General features: G+C 36.6%; 1 long non-coding RNA gene across 3 annotated transcripts in view; it reads left to right on the top strand.

The window, feature by feature from the left end:
- The window catches only part of LOC145507885 (uncharacterized), a 162,840-nt gene that overhangs the window by 113,788 nt on the left and 25,310 nt on the right, over positions 1-23,742 (top strand). For 2 of the 3 annotated variants that reach the window (XR_014055225.1, XR_014055227.1), the window contains exon 3: positions 21,660-21,778. This is a non-coding gene — a long non-coding RNA (uncharacterized LOC145507885). The remainder of the gene's footprint in view (positions 1-21,659; positions 21,779-23,742) is intronic. The other variant, XR_014055226.1, reaches the window with a different exon arrangement.

The raw sequence follows: 23,742 nt of genomic DNA, 5'->3' as shown, positions 1-23,742 counted from the left end.
GAATTTTGAGCATTACTTTACTAGTATGTGAGATGAGTGCAATTGTCTAGTAGTTTGAGCATTCTTTAGTATTGCCTTTCTTTGGGATTGGAATGATAACTGACCTTTTCCAGTCCTGTGGCCGCTGCTGAGTTTTCCAAATTTGCTGGCATATTGAGTGCAGCACTTTCACAGCATCATCTCTCAGGATTTGAAATAGCTCAACTGGAATTCCATCACCTCCACTAGCTTTGTTCGTAGTGATGCTTCCTAAGGCCCACTTGATTTCCCGTTCCAGGATGTCTGGCTCTAGGTGAGTGATCACACCATCGTGATTATCTGGGTCATGAAGATCTTTTTTGTACAGTTCTTCTGTGTATTCTTGCCACCTCTCAATATCTTCCGCTTCTGTTAGGTCCATACCATTTCTGTCCTTTATTGAGCCCATCTTTGCATGAAATGTTCCCTTTGTATCTCTAATTTTCTTGAAGAGATCTCTAATCTTTCCCATTCATTGTTTTCCTTTATGTCTTTGCACTGATCACTGAGGAAGGCTTTCTTATCTCCCCTTGCTATTCTTTGGAATCTGCATTCAAATGAGTGTATCTTTCCTTTTCTCCTTTGCTTTTCACTTCTTTTCTTTTCACAGCTGTTTGCAAGGCCTCCTCACAGAGCCATTTTGCTTTTTTGCATTTCTCTTTTTTGGGGATGGTCTTGATCCCTGTCTCCTGTACAATGTCACGATCCTCCATCCATAGTTCATCAGGCACTCTGTGTATCAGATCTAGTCCCTTAAATCTATTTCTCACTTCCACTGTATAATTTTATGGGATTTGATTTATGTCAAACCTGACTTAGGCTTCCCTCGTGGCTCAGACAGTAAAGTGTCTTCCTGCAATGCGGCAGACCTTGGTTTGATCCCTTGGTCGGGAAGATCCTCTGGAGAAGAAAATGGCAACCCACTCCAGTACTCTTGCCTGGAAAATCCTATGAACAGATGAGCCTGGTAGGCTACAGTCCATGGGGTACAAAGAATCGGACATGACTGAACTCCTTCTGTCTCTCTTCTCTCATACCTGAATGGTGTAGTGGTTTCCCGTACTTTCTCAATTTAAGTCTGAATTTGGCAGTAAGGAGTTCATGATCTGAGCCACAGTCAGTTCCCGCCTTGTGTTTGCTGACTGTATACAGCTTCTCCATCTTTGGCTACAAAGAATATAATCAATCTGATTTTGGTATTGACCATCTCGTGATGTCCATGTGTAGAGTCTTCTCTTGTGTTGTTGGAAGAGGGTGTTTTCTGTGACCCCTGCTTTCTCTAATGCACAAGACATAGAAGCAACCTAAATATCTATTGACAGACGAATGGATAAAGAAGATGAGGCACACGTATACAGTGGAATACTAGTCAGCCATAAAAATAAATGAAATAATGCCATTTGCAGCCACATGGACAGACCTAGAGATTATCATACTAAGTTAAGTAAGCAAGAACGAGAAAGTAGCATATGATATTACTTATATGTGGAATCTAAAGTCTGACATATATGTACTTACCAATGAAAGAGACTCAAAGACCTAGAGAACAGATTTGTTGTTGCCAAGGTTTGGGTAGGGAGGGATGGATTGGTTGTTTGGGATTAGCAGATGCAAACTATTGTACATAGAATGGATAAACAAGGTCCTGCTATTTGGTACTACCATCTTTCATTTCACATGTTAGTAAGGCTGTGCTCAAAATCCTTCAAGCTAGGCTTCAGCAGTATGTAGATTGAGAATATCAGATGTTAAAGCCGGGGTTAGAAAAGGCAGAGGAACCAGAGATCAAATTGCCAACATTCACTGGATCATAGAGAAAGCAACGGGGTTGCAGAAAAACACAGATTTGTGCTTCATTGACTATACTGTGTGGATCACAAAAAACTGTGAGAAATTATTAAAGAGATGAGAGTACCAGACCACCTAACCTGTCCCCTGAAAAACCACATGCAGTTCAAGAAGCCACAGTTAGAACCTTAAATGGAACAGCAGACAGGTTCAAAATTGGAAAAGGATTACAACAAGGCTGTATATGGTCATCCTGCTTATTTAACTTATACACAAAATACATCATGGAAAATGCTGGGCTGGATGAATCACAAGCTGGAATCAAGATTTCTGGGAGAAATATCAATAACCTGAGAAATGCAGATGGTACTACTCTAGAAGCTGAAAATGAAGAGGAACTAAGGAGCCTCTTCATGAGGATTAAAGAGGACAGTGAAAAAGCTGGCTTAAAATTCAATATTCGAAAAACTAGGATCATGGCATCTGGTCCTATTACTTCATGGAAAATAGACAGGGAAAATGTGGAAGCAGTGACAGATTTTATTTTCTTGGGCTCCAAAATTGCTGCAGATGGTGACTGCACCCATGGAATTAAAAGACACTTTCTCCTTGGAAGGAAAGCTATGACAAATCTAGATAGCATATTGAAAAGCAGAGATATCACTTTGCTGATAAAGATCTGTATAGTCAAAGTTATGGTTTTTCCAGTAGTCATGTACGGATGTGAGAGTTGTACCATAAAGAAGGCTGGGAGCCAAAGAATTGATGCTTTTGAATTGTGGTGCTGAAGAACACTGAGTTCCTTGGACTGAAACAAGATCAAACCAGCCAATCCTAAAGGAAATTAACCCTGAATATTCATTGGAAGGTTTGTTGCTGAAGTTGATGTTCCTATACTTTGGCCATCCAATGGGAAGAGCTTACTTATTGGAAAGTATCCTGATGCTGGGAAAGATTGAAGGCAAAAAAGAGAAGGGGGTGGTTAGATAACACCACTGACTCAGTGGACCTGAATTTGAGCAAACTTCAGAAGATAGTGGAAGACAGGGGAGCCTGATGTGCTGCAGTACATGGCATAACAAAGAGTCAGGCTCAACTTAGTGACTGAACAACAAGCAACTGAACAACAACTGTATAGCACAGGGGCCTATATTTAATATCCTGTAATAAACCATATTGGAGAACAATATGTAAAAGAATATACATATGTGTGTGTGTGTGTGTGTGTGTATCTGAATCACTTTGTTATAGAGCAGAAACTAACAGCATTGTAAATCAACTATACATCAAGTAAAATAAATTTTAAAATATGTGCTGTATCAAAGATGAAATAAACACTACATGTAAAAGTAGTGTGCATAATAGGATAATGCCTATTAAATAATTAGATTCATAATTATTAAGGGAAACAAAGCTATAATCACACACTTACCATCATCACTTACCATTAAATGATTCATTAAATATGAAAGAATGAATAAAAATTATGTCAAAAATAGTTAGAATATTTTTTACTTTTCTAACTGTAAAACGTTAGAAAAGTAAAAGAAAATAAATCCCCACCTTTATAAAATAATAGAGGGGAAGTAGTGAAGAAAGAGAGAGAGACTGAAGGGGAGGAAAAGAGAAAGGGAGAGAGTAGGAAAGGAAGAAAGGAAAGAAGGTAGAAATTAATACAGAAAGAAGTAATAGCATTTTAAATGAAATTGAAGAACTAAGTACTTAAAATAACAAAATATTTCCAACAGTTTGTGAAAATTATTTCTACACAAATTAGAATATAAAACAGATATATAACAAGAGGGGCTTCCCTGACAGCTAATTTGGTGAAGAATCTGCCTGCAATGCAGGAGACACCAGTCCGATTCCTCGGTCGGGAAAATCCACTGGGGAAGGGATAGGCTACCCGCTCCAGGATTCTTGGGCTTCCCTTGTGGCTCAGCTGGTAAAGAATCCACCTGCAATGTGCGAGACCTGGGTTGGATCCCTGAGTTGGGAAGATCCCCTGGAGAATGGAAAGGCTACCCACTCCAGTATTCTGGCCTAGAGAATTTCACTTTCATGCAACGAGAGATAAAGATATATTTTTCTAAATATGAGGAAAAACAAGAAGTAAAACACATGAAAAACTACCAAATATAAATGTAAATAGAATCCATATTTTATGCGTAATTTGAGTTAAATAAATATTGGATTTAACAGATAAACAATACGAATAAAGTTATTTACAAAAGAGAAATAGATTCACAGACACAGTAAACACAACTCATGGTTGAAAAGGGAAATGCTGGGTGGGGAGAGGGTTAAGAGGTTAAATCAGGAGTTTGGGATTAATATATACACACTACTATATATAAAATAGATGAACTACAAGGACCTACTATATAGCATAAGGAAATACATTCAATGACTTGTAATAACACAATAAAAAGCAATCTTAAAAAAATTGTGAATATAGTTATATATAGCTAACTGAATCACTTTGCTGTGTGCCTGAAACTAACAGAACATTATAAATTAACTAGACTTCAATTTAAAAGAATGTTTAAAAAACAGAGCAACAAAACTTGGAAAGAAAGGAAACAAAAGTATCAAATTGGATGACCTGGAGGGATGAGATGGGGAGGGAGGTGGGAGGGGGGTTTTGGAAGGGGAAAACATGTACACCTATGGTGGATTCATGTCAATGTATGGCAAAACAAATACAATATTGTAAAGTTAAAAAACAGAAAATAAACTAATTTAAAAAAAATGGAAAATAATGCAATTAATCCTACAATTATGTCAAGGTGAATATCATCTATCTTTATAAACATTAATAGGTCATCTGAAATAATTCAGTGTTTGTGACTAACATACAATTTTTGGAAATTAATATAGTTCCCATAAATGATCTAAAACACTTTCAAATCAATGGAAAACATTTTTTTATAGTGAATCATTAAGGAAATCACATTGAAACTTGAGTGAAATCAAAAATAACTGTTCTTGAAGTGGGAGTTCAAGTTGGTGAAGTACAACGTGGAGGTAACTTCCTCCCACAAATACATCAAAAATACATCTCTATGTGGAACAATTGTCACAGAAAACAAATTGGAAAGGAAGTTCCCCATGTAACCAGGAAGGACAGAAAAGAAAAATCATTGGGTTGCAACATGGACCTCTGTGAGTGGGAGGCAGTTTGTAAGGAAGAGAAGGTCCATATGGGTGGATGGTCATCCTGGGAGTGTGCAGGTCAAGGCAAAAGCTAGGCATTCCAGTCCTGGGGTTATGAACAGAGGAGAGAATCTTCCTTGTCTGCTGAGAAATCCCCTGAGACAGACAGAAGGACTGGAAAAGCCTAGACTCGACCACAAGCAGGCTGGCATGCTAGCAATCAAGGTAAAAAGAGCCTTGCACTGGTGGGGTACAAGGGTAGAAGCAGCCTTGTCACCATTTCCAATCTGGAGGGGCAAACAATGTGGCTCCACTCACTGCAGGCCACAGCATGGCATGAGATAGAAGCAAAGATTTGGTCTAGCTATGCAGTGGCAGATAGGAGCACCTAAAGTATGATCCTGGAGGAGTCACAGAGGCCACTGTCAGCATGCACATGGAACAGAGCCATAAGAGCAAGCAGCAGCTAAGTGCTGAATCTCTAGCAGGCAGGCCCTGGGCAGGAGTACACAGTGGTTCCTTTCCCAGTGAGATCACCTAGATTTCTTCCATTCCAAACAGCAGCTTAGTGCTAGATCTGGGGCAGATGGATCCTGGGAGAAATCTATTGCAGAGGCAGCCCAGATCTCAAGCTGCAGTGCAAACCACATCAATTCTGGCAGCCACAAAGCCCTGATGCCTAACACTAGCCTCCTCCACATCACAACCTTGCACTAGATCTGGAATTAACATAACAGAAAAGGAGGAAAAGGGACAAGACTTTGGGCTCCTACTGAGTGGAACCATGGACACCTGCCTAAGTCGCACATAGGTCCTTCATGACAATGTGGACCTCACTTGCTTCAGCAATCACTTTCTGTGGGTCAAGGCACACACTCAAGGGCAACAGAATGTGATCAAACCTGATCCTTAGGGCTTCTACTTGAACTGTAGAGAAGACCCTGCCCCCTGACAGGGCAGCAACACCCATAGAACAGAGAGGAAGCCCCTTCTCACATCCTGCACAGGCTTTAAATACCCCAACACCAAACACATCCCATCAAGGATATAATGATTAATGCACTCCGAGGAAACATGTAGCTGGCATCCATACCAAAACCAGCCTTCAAACCAAAAATATTGGACACAAACTGTCTAGACAGAGACACTCTCACGTAATAATACCACTTCAAGACAATAGCAGATAATTATTTCTTCTAAATTCATAGAGACAGAGAAAGTTAAGTAAAATGAAAAGGGAGAGAAACTAACCCAAATTAAAAGAATAAGAAGAATCAGCTGAAAGAATAAATAATAAAGCAGACCTCACAATCTATTATACTCTGAGATCAAAAAGGAGGTGATAAAAATACTAAAGGAATTAAGTAAGATTATTGATAGAAAATGCAGATCAGTGTAACAAGGAACTAGAAACTATAAAGACAAACAATTCAAAAATAGACAGTTCAATTGCTGAGATAAAAATCAATCCAGAAACAGTGGATATCAAGCTATTTGACACAGAAGAACAATGTGATCTGCAAGACAGGATAATGAAAATCACACAATCAGAATAGCAGACAGAGAAGGAAAAAAAGAGCAATGTGCAAGATCTGTAGGATGATATATAACATATGCCCAACTATGCATAATAGAGGAGGAGAGGAGAAAAATAAGGGGATCAAATGTTTAATGAAAAATTATGGCTTAACATTTCCCAAACATAAAGGAGGAAATGGATACTCAGGTACTGAAAGCACAGACAGTCCAAAACAAGATGGACTCAAATGGGCCCACATCAATACATATCACAATTAAAATAGCAAAGTTAAATAGAGTTCTAAATGCAGCAAGAGAAAAAGTTATATATCTGGGAATCCATTTAAGGCTACCAGCTGATTTCCTTGAAGAAACTTTGCAGGACAGAAGGAAGCGGCATAATACAGTTGTGAAAGGGAAAAAGCTGCATCCTTGGATACTCTACCCAGAAAGATTATCATTTAAAAGAGAAGGCGAGATAAAGCATTTCTCAGATAAGCAAAACCAAAAATAATTCAGCAATAGGAAAGATACCCTAAAATAAATATTGAAGGATCTTTTTAAAAAGTAATGAAGCAAGAATCTATAGAAAGGAAAAATCACAATAGGAACAGCAGGTATATAAAAATATTAAATATCACTTAAATACCAATACATAGATTGAAAAAATATATCAAAGTAACTATAATGAAAATTAATAGTAAAAGGATAAGCTCATAAAATAGGACATCAAAATCACAAAATGTGAGGGAGGGGAATACAAAAATTTAGAACGTTTAGAATGTGCTTGAATCTGAATGACTATAAAGCAAATAGATATAGTTATGGATCAACATACTTGAATGTCATGGTAACCATAAGTCAAAAATATATAAAATATTCCAAAAACCAAATAGAAAGAAACTTGAGCATAATACAAATGAAAATCATCAAACCAAAAAAGGAATAACAAAAAAAGAAGACATAAAAACCTACAAATACAACTGGAAAACAGTTAATTAAATATCAATAAGTACATACCTATCAATAATAACTTTAACTGTCAATTGACTAAATGCTCCCATCAAAAGACATAAAGTGACAGACTGGATTAAAAAATAACCTACAATATACTGCCTACAAGAGACTCACTTTTCTGGGGCTGAATGTGATGGGATGGAAAAGGGTTATTTCATGAAAATGGAAACAAGAAAGTGGGGGGTAGGAATACTCATATCAGACAAAATAGACTTTAAAACAAAGGCCAAAAAGAAAGACAATGAAGGGCATCATGTAATGATAAAGGGATCAAAACATGACCCAATAGAGAAGTACTCAAATATATAAAACAAATATTAACATACATAAGGGATGATTTGACAATAATACAACAGTAGGAGTTTTTAACACCCCACTGACATCAACAGATTATCCAGAAAGAAATTTAGTAAGGCAACAGAGGTCCAAGAGCCTTCAGCACGACGTGAGCCGAGAACGTTCAGATGTTGAAGCTGGGTTTAGAAAAGGTAGAGTAACTAGAAATCAACTGCAAACATTCACTGGATCAAAGAGAAAGCGAGGAAATTCCAGAAAAACATGTACCTCTGTTTCATTGACTATGTCAAAGCCGTTGACTGTGTGGATCATAACAAACTGTGGAAAACTATTAAAGAGATGGGAATACCAGACCATCTTAGCTGTCTCCTGAGAAACCTGTATGCCAGTCAAGAAGCAACAGATAGAACCTTGTATGGAACAACTGACTGGTTCAGGGTTGAGAAAAGAGTATGACAAGGCTGTCTGCTGTCACTCTGTTTATTCACCTTATATTCAGAGGTCATCATGAGCAATGCCAGGCTGGATGAGTTACAAGCTGGAATCAAGATTGCCAGGAGAAATGTCAACAACCTCAGATAAGCGGATGATATCACTCTAATGGCAGAAAGCGGAAGGGAACTAAAGAACCTCTTAATGAGGATGAAAGAAGAGCATGAAAAAGCCTGCTGAAAACTACTAAAAAAAATCCCAAAACTAAGATCGTGGCATCTGGACCCATCACTTCATGGCAAATAGAAGGGGGAAAGGTGGAAGCAGTGACAGATTTCCTTTTCTTAGGCTCTAAAATCACTGCAGATTTTGACTGCAGCCATGAAATTAGAAGACAATTACTTCTTGGCAGGAAAGCTACAACAAACCTAGACAGCGTGTTAAAAAGCAAAGACATCACTTTCCGACAAAGTTCCATATAGTCTTGTCTATGGTCATTCCAAAAGTCATATGGTTGTGAGAGCCAGACTATAAAGAAGGTAGAGCACCAAAGTATTGATGTTTTTGAACTGTGGTGCTGGAGAAGAAGTCGTGAGAGTCCCTTGGCCAGCAAGGAGATCAAACCAGTGAATCTTAAGGGAAATCAACCCTGAAAACTCATTAGAAGGGCTGAAGCTGAAGCTCCAATACTTTGGCCACCTGATGTGAACAGCCAGCTCACCAGAAAAACACTGATGCTGGAAAAGATTGACAGCAGAAGGATAAGAGGGCAACAGAGGATGAGATGGCTGGATGGCATCACCAATGCAATGGACATGAACCTAGGCAAAAAGTCTGGGAGACGGTGAGTGACAGGGAAGCTTGGCATGCTGCAGGGTTAGGAAAGAGTTGGACACAACTTGGCAACTCAACAACAATAGCAAATAGGGGAAAAATGGAAAAAGTGACAGACTTTATTTTCTTGGTCTCCATAATCACTACAGAAATTAAAAGATGCAGCCATGAAATTAAAAGACGCTTCCTCCATGGAAGAAAAGCTATGACAAATCTGGACAGCCTATTAAAAAGCAGAGACATCACTTTGCCAATGAAGTTTCATATACTAAAAGCTATTATATGCAGAGTACATCATGAGGAACGCTGGGCTGGAGGAAGCACAAGCTGGAATCAAGATTGGCAGGAGAAATATCAATAACCTCAGATATGCAGATGACACCACCCTTATGGCAGAAAGTGAAGAACTAAAGAGCCTCTTGACAAGTGAAAGAGGAGAGTGAAAAAGTTGGCTTAAAGCTCAACATTCAGAAAACTGAGATCATGGCATCTGGTCCCATCACTTCATGGCAAATAGATGGGGAAACAGTGCAAACAGTGTCTGACTTTATTTTGGGGGGGCTCCAAAATCACTGCAGATGGTGATTGCAGCCATGAAATTAAAAGACACTTGCTCCTTGGAAAATAAGTTATGACCAACCTAGACAGCATATTAAAAAGCAGAGACGTTACTTTGCCAACAAAGGTCCGTCTAGTCAAGGCTATGGTTTTTCCAGTAGTCATGTATGGATGTGACAGTTGGACTGTGAACAAAACTGAGTGCCGAGGAATTGATGCTTTCAAATTGCGGTGTTGGAGAAGATTCTTGCGAGTCCCTTGGACTGCAGGAGATCCAACCAGTCTGTCCTAGAGGAGGACAGTCCTGAATGTTCTTTGGAAGGACTAATGTTGAAGCTGAAACTCCAATATGTTGGCCACCTCATGTGAAAAGCTGACTTATTTGAAAAGATCCTGATGCTTGGAAAGATTGAAGGCAGGAGGAAAAGGGGACAACAGAGGATGAGATGGTTGGATGGCATCACCGACTCGATGGACATGAGTTTGAGTAAACTCCGGGAGTTCGTGATGATCAGAGAGTCCTGGCTTGCTGTGGTCCAAGGGGTTGCAAAGAGTCGGACACAACTGAGCGACTGAACTGAACTGAACTGATGGTTCTTCCAGTAGTCATGTATGGATGGGACAGTTGGACCATTAAAAATGATGAAAGTATGAATGTGTTAGTTGCTCAGTCACGTCTGACTCTTTGCGACCCCATGAACTGTAGCCCACCAGAATCCTCTGTCCATGGAATTTTCCAGTCAAGAATACTGGAGATGGTTTCCATTTCCTGAACCCCTAGAATTGATGCTTTTGTGGTGCTAGAGAAGACTCTTGAGAGTCCCTTAGACAGAAAGTATATCTAACCAATCAATCCTAAAGGAAATCAACCCTGAATATGCATTTGAAGTTCCGCTGCTGAAGCTGGAGCTCCAATAGTTTGGCCACCTGATTCAAAGAATCAACTCACTGGAAAAGATCATGATGCTGGGAAAGATTGAAGGAAGAAGGAGAAGGGGACAACTGCGTATGAAATGGTTGGATGGCATCACCAACTCAATGGACATGAGGTTGAGTAAACTCTGGGAGATGGTGAAGGACAGGGAATCCTGGCATGCTGCAGTACATGGGATTGCAAATAGTCGGACACGACTTAGTTCCTGAACAACAAATAATAAGTGTATTCATCAAGGTAGCAGGATAGAAGACTAACATAAAGAAATCTGTTGTATTTTCTTACACTAATAATAAAATATCAGAAAGTAAAAAAAAAAAATCATGTTTAAAATCACATCAAAAAATTCTTAGGAATAAACATTTTTTTTTCTGATGAAACATTTATTTTTTTGAGATGAAAGAACTACATGCTGAAAACCACATGACAATGATAAAAGCTATTCATGATTTAGTAGAAATGGAAATATACACCATGCTCTTGGATTGAAGAGTTATCATTAACATGGACATACAATCCAAAGCAATCTACAAATTTAATGCAATCCCTAACAAAACACCCATGACATTTGCCACAGAAGTAGAACAAATAATCCTAAAATTTGGTGTCAGTCATTCAGTCATGTCCTACTCTTTGTGACATCATGGACTGTAGCCTGCCAAGCTCCTCATCCATGGAATTCTCCAGGCAAGAATACTGGAATGGGTAGTCATTACCTTCTCCAGGGATCTTCCCAACCCAGGTATTGAACCCAGGTCTATTGCATTTCAGGCAGATTCTTTACCATCTGAGCAACCAGGGAAGCCTTAAAATTTATATGAAACTACCAAAGGCCCAAAAGCAATCTTGAGGAAAACATCAAAACTAGAGGCATTATCCTCCCTTATTTCAGATAATGCTACAAATCTACAGAGATGAATACAGCGTGGTATTGGCACAAAAGCAGACATACAGATAAATGGAATAGAAAGTCCAGAAATAAACCCATGTACTCACTGCAATTAATATGTGACAAAGGAGGCAAGAATATACAATGGAGAAAAAGGCAGTGTCTTCAACAAGTGGTTTTGTAAAAGACAGTGTATTCAACAAGCGGTATTGTAAAAGTGGGACAGTTAAATGTAAATCAATGAAATTAAAACAGTCACTTATACCATATACAAAAATAAACTCAAAATACTTAATAGAAAACATGATTACCATACAACTCCTAGAAGACAACATAAGCAAAACATTTTCTGACATACATGATAGAAATATTTTCTGAGATCAGTCTCCGAAGGCAAAAGAAATAAAAACAAAACTAAATAAATGGGACCTAATGAAACACAATATTTTGCACAGCCTAATTTCAACAAAATGAAACAACAAATGACAGAATGGGAGAAAATATTTGCAAATGACATGACCAACAAGGGGTTAACATCTAAAATATACAAACAGCTCATAACAACTCAATATTGAAAAAACAAACAACCCAATGCAAAAAATAGACAGGGGACCTAAATAGACATTTCTCCAAAGAAAACATCCAGATGGCCCACAAGCACACAAAAATATACTCAACAATGTTAACTTTTAGAATAATGCAAATCAAAATCACAATGATGTATCACTTCATACCAGGCAGAATGACCATCAAAACATCTGCAAACAATAAATGCTGGTGACGGTGTAGAGAAAATGGAACTCTCTTACACTGTTGGTGGGAATGGACATTAATGCAGCTACTACAGAAAATGATATGTGAGTTCCCTAAAAATAATAAAAATATAGAGTTCCCTGGTGGCTCAGAGGGTAAAGCTTCTGCCTGCAATGTGGGAGACCCGGATTTGATCCCTGGGTTGGGAAGATCCCCTGGAGAAGGAAATGGCAATCCACTCCAGTACTCTTGTGTCAGGGGACGTTTAACTTTAAGGAGTCCAACATGTTGCACTTTTCTTCCTTTGTGTGCTATTTCTCAAGGATTCTCTGTTCCTTATCAGTTCCTATTCCAGAACGAGTATAACTGCAGGCAGCTCTCAGGACTGAGATCATGAGACAGGGTATCTACTTGGATTCCTTTCAGTTACTCCCTTCCGTGATTTCTTTCAGCATGAATGACCTTGTATGTATTAGACCATCCATTTTTTGTTGCAATCAATGGCACTTCATCCTGTGTAATCATTTCACCAAAGATATATAAGCTTTCATTTCTGCTAATAAAATAACCTTGCTCCACTAGAGACCTGGATCCCCCGCATCCTTCTTTCTCTCTCTCTTTTCATCGACTCCTGTTCACCTGGTCCCGGTCTGATAAGAAGACCACAAGTGGTGCCCGAACAGGGACAAAAGGTATTCAAGGATGGAGTGACTGAGACCTATCAAGGTCAGGAGACCCACTGAGGTCTGGTAAGTGTGGGGTTATGGGACAAAAGGCTAAAATCCTCATCATTTTTCTACTTCATCATTTCACATCAGCAAATAGAGGCTTCTTTCCAAATGGTGGAAAGCTATCTTGACTGTAATAATTGTAATCATCTTATTCTTGCTGTTTGCTTTTTTATATCTATAACTATATAATGAATTTTCATCTAAGAGGTTTGAGGCATTTAAGTTACAAATGATTATGCAAGCTCCTGTGATTGCCACAGGCTCTTCCAGCTGTCGCTTGGGGCCCCTAGATCAGAGATCCTCAGTGTGAGGATAAAGAAAATATATTGCCTCAACAAGTTAGGGTCTATACCCCTTTCCAACAGGAAAAAGTTACAAAATGATTTCTCTACCCTTTTCCCTAACAACCATATTCTCCTAAAAGCAGGAAGAAATGAAAGAGTTAAAGCTTAAACAGACAGTACAAGGCCCTATAAAGTGGAAGCAAACATTCTCACTCATGCTTTCCTTAAGCCTTATGAAATAATATATTTTTCCAAAAAACTGACCTTTCTTTAGGTCCAGGACTAATGATTACACAGCACAATGTCTTACTCATGGGAATGCTTTTCTTAGGCTCTATGTTAATGATTATAATGGTAACAAATCTTAACTGGGAAATTATATCTCAAGACTTGTACCCCTGATTACACAGCAACAATATATCTCGCCCAGAGACATTATCTGGAACCTGTTCTCCCTGGCTAATCTTGTGCCAAAGTTATCTCAAAATATATGTCTTGAGAAAATAAAAAATGTCAAAAAGCTATCACTTCAATTCATGAGACTAGGACTATTATTGATTATTTGAAGGCTTATCACCATAAAAATAAATAAATAAATAAATACAAATATTAACTGAAACAATAGCTACTACTTTTAACAAGAAAATAAAAAATATTTTACATATGAGGACTAAACCCATTTAAAAGGAAATTACCCTAAAAGGCATAGAAATAGGCCAAAAAATATCAATCTAAATATGATATTGAAAGAAGGCCTATTTTAAGAAACTCCAAGCTAAGGACTCCCCAGATTCCCTTCAACAAACACCAGGGACAAACTCCATCTTTTCCCTCAAATAATCCCTTCTAAAATACCTACTGGACTTTTTGAACCCCTACCTCCATAAACTTACAGCCTTTTATTTGACCCATCTAACCTGACTTCTAAGGGAATTACCATTCACCCTAAAATAATTGATTCAAATTATAAGAGAAAAAATTCAAATTATGATATCATCTCAGATACTATGGCAATTTAATAAGGGAAATAAAATTGCCCAATTACTTCTTTGACCTTATATTTCTATTAACTCTTCTAATGATATATAGACAAATGAATTAGGATATACAGATCAAAAACAATCCTTATAGATATCATTGATATCTAAATATGCCTGACCAAATATAAATATCAAAATTAATGATAAAAAATTTTCTAGTCTCCTTGATACTGGGTCTAACATCACTATTATTTCCAAACACTTATGACCTAAATCTTGGCCTATACAAAAAATTTCTTACCAAATTACAAAAATTTCTCAAACCAAAATACAAAAAATTTATTAAAATATTCAGTTTATCCTTATGAGGGACCAAAAGGCCAACCTGCTACATTACAACCTTATATAATAGATGCACCTCTTAATCTAATAGGAAGAGATTTACTTATACAATAATAAACTCAAATATACATTCCACATTTTTTTAGGGGCCATTGCTCATTTAACAAACAAAACAATTATTAAAATAACTTAAAATACTGACAAACCTATTTAGACAAAACAATTACAAACTGCTAAAGAACTTATAGATACACAATTAGAATTAAAACATATTGAGGAATCTTATTCCCCTTGAAACTCTCCCATTTTTGTTGTAAAAAAGAATTCTAACAAATGGCATCTCTTGACAGATCTTAAGAAAATTAATGCATCTATAAAACCTACAGATATATTACAACCAGGAATCCGAGCACCTACTAGTATTCCTTAAAACTGGCATATTATTATTACCGACCTAAAGGATTGCTTTTTTAGTATACCTTTACATCCTCTAGACCAAGAGAGATTTGCTTTCTCTCTTCTTTATCCTAATCACACCAGTCTTCATAAACCATACCAATGGACTATACTACTTCAAAGAATGATGAATTCTCCTACCATATATCAATATTATATAACCAAAGCCCTTAAACCTATAAAAAACAATTTCCTAATTTTATTGTTATTCATTATACGGAAGATATATTATTTTCCGCTCCATCTGTTTTAGAAACTTAACAATACTTAAAAGACTCTAGATTACTTATTGCCCCTGAAAAAATTCAAACCTCTACACCTTATCATTATTTAGGATTCATTATTAATAAACAACATATTATTCCCCAACGAACACAGATTCATATTGATAAATCATCAACTTTAAATGATTTTCAAAAACTTTTAGGAGATATTAATTGGATTAGATCTTCTTTAGACATTGCTAATTATCAACTGATTAATTTATTTAATACTTTGAAAAGAAATCCCAATTTAAATAGCCCTTGTTCATTACCTCAAGAGACACACACACACACACAACTTTATTTAATACAAAATAAATTACAACAACAATTTCTGACATGAATTAGACTTGATTTACCTCTAAAATTATTTGTACTCCCTTCTCTCCATTCCCCCACAGGCCTTCTTGCTCAACTAGAACACCCAATAAAATGGATCTATACCCATTTTAGAGAGGCAAAATCACTTACACCCTATCTTGATTTAATTGCTCTAATCATTATCTATAAAAGAAATAGAACTAAAACATTAATTGGCTCTTATCCTCATAAAATTATTATACCTATCAATAAATCTTAATTCAAGAACACATTACAAACTTCTACTGATTTCCAAATAGCCTTTTTGAAATATTTCGGAGAGATTTCATTTCATTATCCTTCTAACAAACTTTAAAATTTCTTCAAAAATACTAAATTTATTATCGCCCATGTCATCAACTCACAACCTATACCTCAAACTGATATTTTCTATATCGATGAGACTAAAAACACCAAAGCCTTATTCTGGTCTCTTAAAGAATATAAAATCTTTTATACTAAATTACATTCTACGCAACAACATAAATTATATGCTCTTATTTAAATTATCCACCTTCATCCATAGCACCATACTAAAGAAATCATTAATAAATGCTCTACTTGTAAACCCTTACACCTTCGACCCTTTCCACAAAATACCAATCCTCAAGGATTACAACCTAATAAATACAACAATTATAATAAATATTATAACAAATAGATATAACTCATTGCATTGAACTCTCTCCATCTTCTTTTTTACATGTCTATATTGACACAAACTCTTCTTTCATCTGGACCATACCTCTCCGAGGTGAAACTACACACCATGTTATAACTCATCTATTAACTTATTTTGCTATTATGAAAACTTCTAGTTCTATAAAAACAGACAATGGCCCTGCCTATATTCCTAAGCATTTCAAACAATTTTTACAATCATTTTCTCTTACACATATTACATATATTCTTTATAATCCACAAACACAAGATATAATCAACCAAACACATCACACACTAAAACTACAAATAAAAAAAAAAATTTAAAAAGGGGGAATACATAGGAACACTTCTATCTTCCTTATCCAGAGCAGACTTTACTAAATTCCAATGCAATATTTTCTTTAATCCTATAACTATTGTTAATATAGCTTTATTTGTTTTACATTTTTAAACTTACTGCAAAGAGATTTTTGACAAAAACAGAAAAACATGTGAAGAAACTGAAAGACACTTCTCCTCCTCTGCCCATTTGGTATCAAGATGGGCTAACTAAACAATGAAAATCTAGAAAATTAATATTACAGGAAAAAAGGTATGCTTATATTTCTCCAGATGGATCCTATGGAGTCAGTTGCTTCCCTCTTCGGAAGATCTACCCTTGGAAAACCACTGGCATTCAAGATAGAGAGGAAATGGCAAAATCCCCAGAAAGAGGAAATTTCAATACAAGCCATGGCAGCTTTAGAGATTTCCAAAAAACACTGCACTCAAAGTCATCTACCTCATGATCTCCCTACCTGGGGGTAGATAAAAACCCTTACTAATCAAGCTGAAAATCTGGTTTCTCAACGGGGAATGCCTCGGAATCCAGAAAATAGTTTTGTTGCTATGCTTGCTTTGCTTGCTTCTGCTCCCCCTGCTCAAGCTGAATTAATGAATCACACTTATTGGGCTTATACACCTAACCCCCCTTTTTATTGCAGGTTATAATATAGACAGACATAAGAACAATCATATCCACTAATGACTCAATACATATGCCTCTTCCTTGGAGTCTGGAGGGGCCCTCACATCCTGAGGAAAAGGAAAACTAATTAATATTTCTTTAGGTTATGAAATCCTTCCTTTATACATGGACCCATCAGAATTATGCATAAACATTAGCCAACAAACATGGGCTTTCGTCCTGACTCCAAAAAAGAACTTTCGGACATTGCTTGGATTATTTACTGCCCTTTATTTTTATAAGAAACATGTCAACACTACTGAAACTCTAGGGAAAGGACAAAAAACATTATGCAAAGGGTTTACTTATAAGAACTTTAAATGTATTCCTGTTCATTGGGACAGATGTCAAGCCAAATCAGGAAAGTTAATATTGGTGGCCAATTTTCAATTGGGGACCCCATGGTATGTGGTTATCTGACTGTTCAGATGATACTAACGGCACTAAATGTGATCATGCTACTCAAGTAGCATAAAAGACTACCAATATTACGATGGAACATTACCATGACAAAGGACTTCTTGGCTGACATGATGGTGGAGTGGCACCCCCTCGCCCTTGAATCGTCTTCAATAAACCGATAGGGCCTGAACAATGGGACATTTGGAAGCTTGCTGCAAGCACCGAAGAACTTGCAACTTGGACTGGATATTTCACAGGGACTAGTCGCAATTCTAGTCATTATTCCTTTCATTATAATCATTCATATTTTATACAAGCTTGTGTTCCCCTTCCTTTTGTTGTAACTATAGGAAACTTGCAATTTAATAAGACTTACATTTTGTAATTTATATAAACTGCAAACTATATACCTGTCTTAACTCCATGTCTATGAAAAATGAATCCCTTCTGATTGTTCGATCTTGATGTAACCTATGGTTGCCAATAGATCTCCAACGACCCTAGGAAGAAAGTCCCATGACCGGAATTGCTTCCTGGTTACTTACTAAATTACTTCGACAATCTAAACAATTCATTGGATGGCTAATTTTTAGCATTTTTGGATTAACAGCCATTTATACTACTGCTGCTGTTGCCAGCGTTGCCTTACAAACCTCAGTTCAAACACACAGTTTTATCCAAAACTGGACTAAAGATGCTCATGCTATGTGGACCATTTGGGCTCAGATAAATGAAGAAATTCAAGATGAAATACAGAAAATGAAAATAGCCCTCCAATGGGTCAGAGATCAATAAATAGATTTACAAAAACAGACTGTGCTAAAATGTGATTGGAATTCTACTCAGTTTTATATTACCCCTGTTTGGTTCAACTATACTGCTTACAATTGGAAACAAATCAAATTTCATTTACAAGACTTATATGATAATGCTTCCTTAAATATACAATTATTACAAAAAGAAATCTTTGAAGCCTTCTCTAAAAATCTACCTTCTTCTTATAATCTAAAAACTTTAGCTGAACAACCAGTTGATTAACTATCGGAGCTAGACCCTCGAAAATGGTTACAAAGTATTATGCATAATATTGGATCTGAAATTGTAACACTAATAATAGTCCTAATGATTATATATGTACTATACTGATGCCTTTCAACTAAGGTTAATCAAACTAAACAAACTCATTTTGTCAGGGCCTCTTTCACTAAAGTATCGACAGTCACCCCCCAAAAATAATAAAAAAGGGGGAATTGTCAGGGGACGTTTAACTTTAAGGAGTCTAATATGTTGCACTTTTCTTTTTTTGTGTGCCATTTCGCAAGTATTCTCTGTTCCTTGATTCTCTGTTCCTTATCAGTTCCTATTCTGGAACGAGTAGAACTGCAGGCAGCTCTCAGGACTGAGATCATGAGACAGGGTATCTACTTGGATTCCTTTTAGTTACTCCCTTCTGTGATTTCTTTCAGCATCAACAACCTTGTATGTATTAGACCACCCATTTTTTGTTGCAATCAATGGCACTTCATTCTGTGTAATCATTTCACCAAAGATATGTCACCCTGTATTTCTGCTAATAAAATACCCTTGCTCCACTAGAGACCTGTGTTCCCCGTATCCTTCTTTCTCTCTCTCTCTCTTTTTCTTTTCATCGACTCCTGTTCACCTGGTCCCCGTCTGAGAAGCAGACCACACTCTTGCCTGGGAAATTCCATGGATTGAGGAGCCTGGTAGGCTACAGTCCATGGGCTTGCAAAGAGTCGGACACGACTGAGTGATTTCACTTTCTATTTCCTATAATACAGTAATCCTATTCTTGAATATGTATATGAAAAGACAAAAATTCTTAATTTGAAAAGATACATTCACCTTCACATTCATAGCAGCACTATTTACAATAGCTAAGACATGGAAACAACTCAAGTGCCTGTCAACAGATGACTGGCTTCAGAAGATGTGGTATATATGTACAATGGAATATTTCTCAGTTATGAAAAACAATAAAATATCAGCAGTTGCAGTATATGGTCAAATCTAGAAATATTATACTTGGTGAAGTTAAATCAGGCAGAGAAAGACTAATATTATATGATATCAGTTATATGTGGAATCTAGATAATAATGTAAGTCAACATATATACAAAAGAAATGGAGACACTGAAAACACATTTACTGTTACTGATGGAGGGAGAAAGTAAGGGACGAATTGGCAGTATGGGATTAACAGATCCAACCACTACACATAAGATAGATAAGCAACTAGGATTTATTGTATGGCATAGGGAATTCTATTCACTATGTTATAATAACCTATGTGTGTGTGTTAGTTGCTTAGTCATGTCTGACTCTGTGTGACCCCATGGACTATAGCCCACCAGGCTTTTCCATCCATGGGATTCTCCAGGCAAGAATACTGGAGTGGGTGGCCATGTCCTTCTCCAGGGGATCTTCTCAATCCTGGGATCAAACCTGGGTCTTTTGCATTGCAGGCAGATTCTTACTGTCTTAGCCACTAGGGAATCCCATAATAACCTATAATGAAATATAATCTGATAAAATATATAACTGAATCACTATGCTTTACACTTGAGAAACATATAATATTGTAAATCAACTATACTTCAATTTAAAAAATGTTAAAAAAAAATAACTATCCTCACAATTATTATGTGATTTTTTTCTGGAAATTACACCTAAATATGGTAAAAGTTTATAGTGCATGTATGCTTTTCTCCCTCTGCCACTCACACAGAGGGTGGCATTTGTGTATATTTGTAAGCACCCACATGTGCATGTATGCATAAAGGAAACAAAATCACAATTTTAAATTAATTTCACATTTATCCTAGGAAAACATCTAATAGGAAAAAAATATTGTAAAGGAATGAAAGAGCTCAAGATGTCCTCTAGTTCCTTTATATCTATAGGACATTTTAAAATCCAAAGCAGGATTAAAGAAACACATCTAATTTATTTCATATATCAAAGTTTTTACAAGAGCCATCATGATGTTCCCTTATTTGTTCCAATAATAATGATTAAAGAAGTGATAACTTATTTCTATAGCTCTCAAAAATTTATAACACATAATAATATCCCTCATCTTGAATATTAGGAACTGAAGCTTAGAGAAGAACCTGCTGAAGGGTGTGTGATTAGTAACACTGAAGTCAGTGACCTATCCATTAGAGCATGTTTTGAAATCAATGGAGGACTATTTTGGCACTTTAGAATTTAATATGCAATAATTCATACTAAGAACACTATAACAATGTTTGTGTGTTTTAAATTTATTATCTCTCATACCCAGAAGCACCCTTTTTTGACTGTTCTGTGATAAAGGAGGTAGTTATGTAAATATCTCCAGCCGGGTGTGCTGCAGTCCATGGGGTTGCAGAGTCAGACATGACTGAACGACGAAACAAAAACTCCTTTGCCACCTAGCACTGTGTTAAGCAATATTAGTAGAGGGCAGTGGAGAGACACAGGAGGAGGAAGGGGTGTTCTCTTCCTGGCAGCTGTTTGTCTCACTTGCCAGATTTCTACAGTATGATGTTACCAGAAGTAGGCTTCTGAGTTTACAGATTTATGTCCATTTCTAGCGGACAGCTTAGCACACTTTTTTCCAGCACCTAGATCAAGAAAGTGCCTGATTCTCTCACCCATGAGTTTTCTGGAACAACATATCTTTCTCTAGTACCTGATTTCAGCACACTATATTTTATATGAAAGAAAGTGAAGTGAAAGTCACTCAGTCCTGTCTGGCATTTTGCAACCCCATGGACTATATAGTCCATGTAATTCTCTAGGCCAGAACACTGGAGTGGGTAGCCTTTCCCTTATCCAGGGCATCTTCCCAACCCAGGGATTGAACCTCGGTCTCCCGCATTGCTGGCAGATCATTTACCAGCTGAGCTATCAGGGAAGACTAGCTCTCAGAAACCACTGACTTGTTCTCCTTAATCTGGTTCCTTCATACAGGAGTAAGAAGCAGTACCCATCAGTCACTAAACTTCTCTGGTATTCCCCTTGGCAGCTTTCCAGTAGAATGCCACAGGTAAGGCACTTTGCCATGGAGGGAATTGCTAACATCTCTACAGGTAAGTTTACAGTGAGTTTTCTTTGTTTTTAAGACACAGACTTTTTTTTTTCTTTACAACAGTTTAAAGTTAAGAGAAAAATTCAGAAAAAGATACAGCGACTTCTCATATTTCCCTTACCCTAAACACACAAAGCCTCCCTCATTAGAAACATTTTTCACCAGACTGGCACATTTGTTAACACTGATGAATTTACACTGACACATCATAATCCACAGCTTACATTAGGTCCAAGTCCATAGCAAGTATTAAGGTTTACTCTTGGAGTTGTGCCTTCTTTGGATTTGGACAAATGCATCCATCATTACTGTATCATACAGAATGTTTTTTTTTCACCCTAAAAATCCTCCATGCTCTTTCATCCCTCTATTCCTCCCAACTACCCCTGGAAACTACTGATCTCTCTACTCTGTAATTTTTGCCATTTCCAGAATCACACAGTGTGTAGCTTTTACATATTTGGCTTAAGTTAATAATATACACTTAGGTTTCCTCCATGCACTTTCATGTCTTAATAGCTCATTTATTTTTAGGGTTGAGTTATATTCCTTTCTAGATGTGTACATTCATTTATCCATTCAACTGCTGAAGGACATCTTGGTTGCTTCCAAGTTTTCACAATCATGTATAAAGCTGCTCTAAAAATATCCATGTTTAGGTTTTTGTGTGGAACTAAGTTTTCAACTCCTTTGAATAAATCCAGTGAGCACCATGATAAGAGGATGTTCTGTTTTGTAAGAAATCTCCAAATTGTATTCCGAAGTGACTGCATTCCCACCAGCAATGTATGAGAGTTCCTGTGGCTCCATACCCTCACTAGCATTTGGTGTTGTCAGTGTCCTGGAATTTGGTCATTCTAATAGGAGTGCAGTAGTCTCTCACTGGTTCAATTTCCATTTTCCTAGTGACATGTGATTAGTGAATCTTTTGCAGTCTATATATCTTTTTTGGTGAGGTGTCTGTTAAGCTCTTTGATCTAGTGTTTAATTGGATAGTCTGTTGTCTTATTGGGTTTTATGTGTTCTTAATGTATTTTGGAAAACAGTCCTTTATTGGATGTGTCTTTTGTGAAGATTTTCTTCCAATCTGTGGCTTTTTTCTCATTATCTTTACATTGTTTATTGCATAGCAAAAGTTTTAAATTTGAATAAGTTGAAGCACACTGATTATTTCATGGATTGTACCTATGTTGCTGTATCCAAAAAAACCCATCATACCCAAGGTCATCTAAGTTTTCTCATATGTTTATCTTCTAGGAATTTTATATTTTTACATTTTATATTTAGGTCTATAATTAATTTTTAATTACTATGTGTGAAGTAAGGTCTGTGTTGAGATTCATTTTTTTTTTTTTGCATGTGGATTGTCCAGCTGTTCAAGCACCAATTTATTGTAAAAAAATCTTTTTTTCCATTGTATTGCCTTAGCTCCTTTATCAAAAAATAAGCTGACTGTATTGAAGCAAGTCTATTTCTGGCCTCTATAGTCTATTCCATTCATCGTTTTCCCCCAATATTTTTTAACCAACATCCCACTCAATTGGTTATTATAGTTTTATAATAGGTATTGAAATTATGTAGTGTAACTCCTCCAATCTTGTTCTTCTACTTTAATATAATTTTGGCTACTGTGTGTCTTTTGCTTCTCCATATGAACTTTAGAATTATTTTTTTTCAATACACACAAAATGATTTGTTGGCATTTTAACTAGGACTGCATTTAATCTACAAATGAACTTGCAAAGAACTGATATCTTGACAATACTGTCTTTCAGTCTATGGACATGGAATATCTCTCCGTTTATTTAGCTGTACTTTAATTTCATTTATAGTTTTCTTCATACAAATCTTTTACATATTTTAGTAGATTTATATCTGAATGTTCATACTTTGGGTGCTAATTTAAATGTTATTGTGTTTTTAATTTCAAACTCTAATTGTTCATTGCTGGTATATAAGAAAGCA

The sequence above is a fragment of the Giraffa tippelskirchi genome, chromosome 5 (genome assembly GCF_054371585.1).
Source record: "Giraffa tippelskirchi isolate mGirTip1 chromosome 5, T2T-mGirTip1v1.2.pri, whole genome shotgun sequence".
NCBI classification, from domain to species: domain Eukaryota; kingdom Metazoa; phylum Chordata; class Mammalia; order Artiodactyla; family Giraffidae; genus Giraffa; species Giraffa tippelskirchi.
This window is presented reverse-complemented; position numbering and strand designations above follow the sequence as displayed.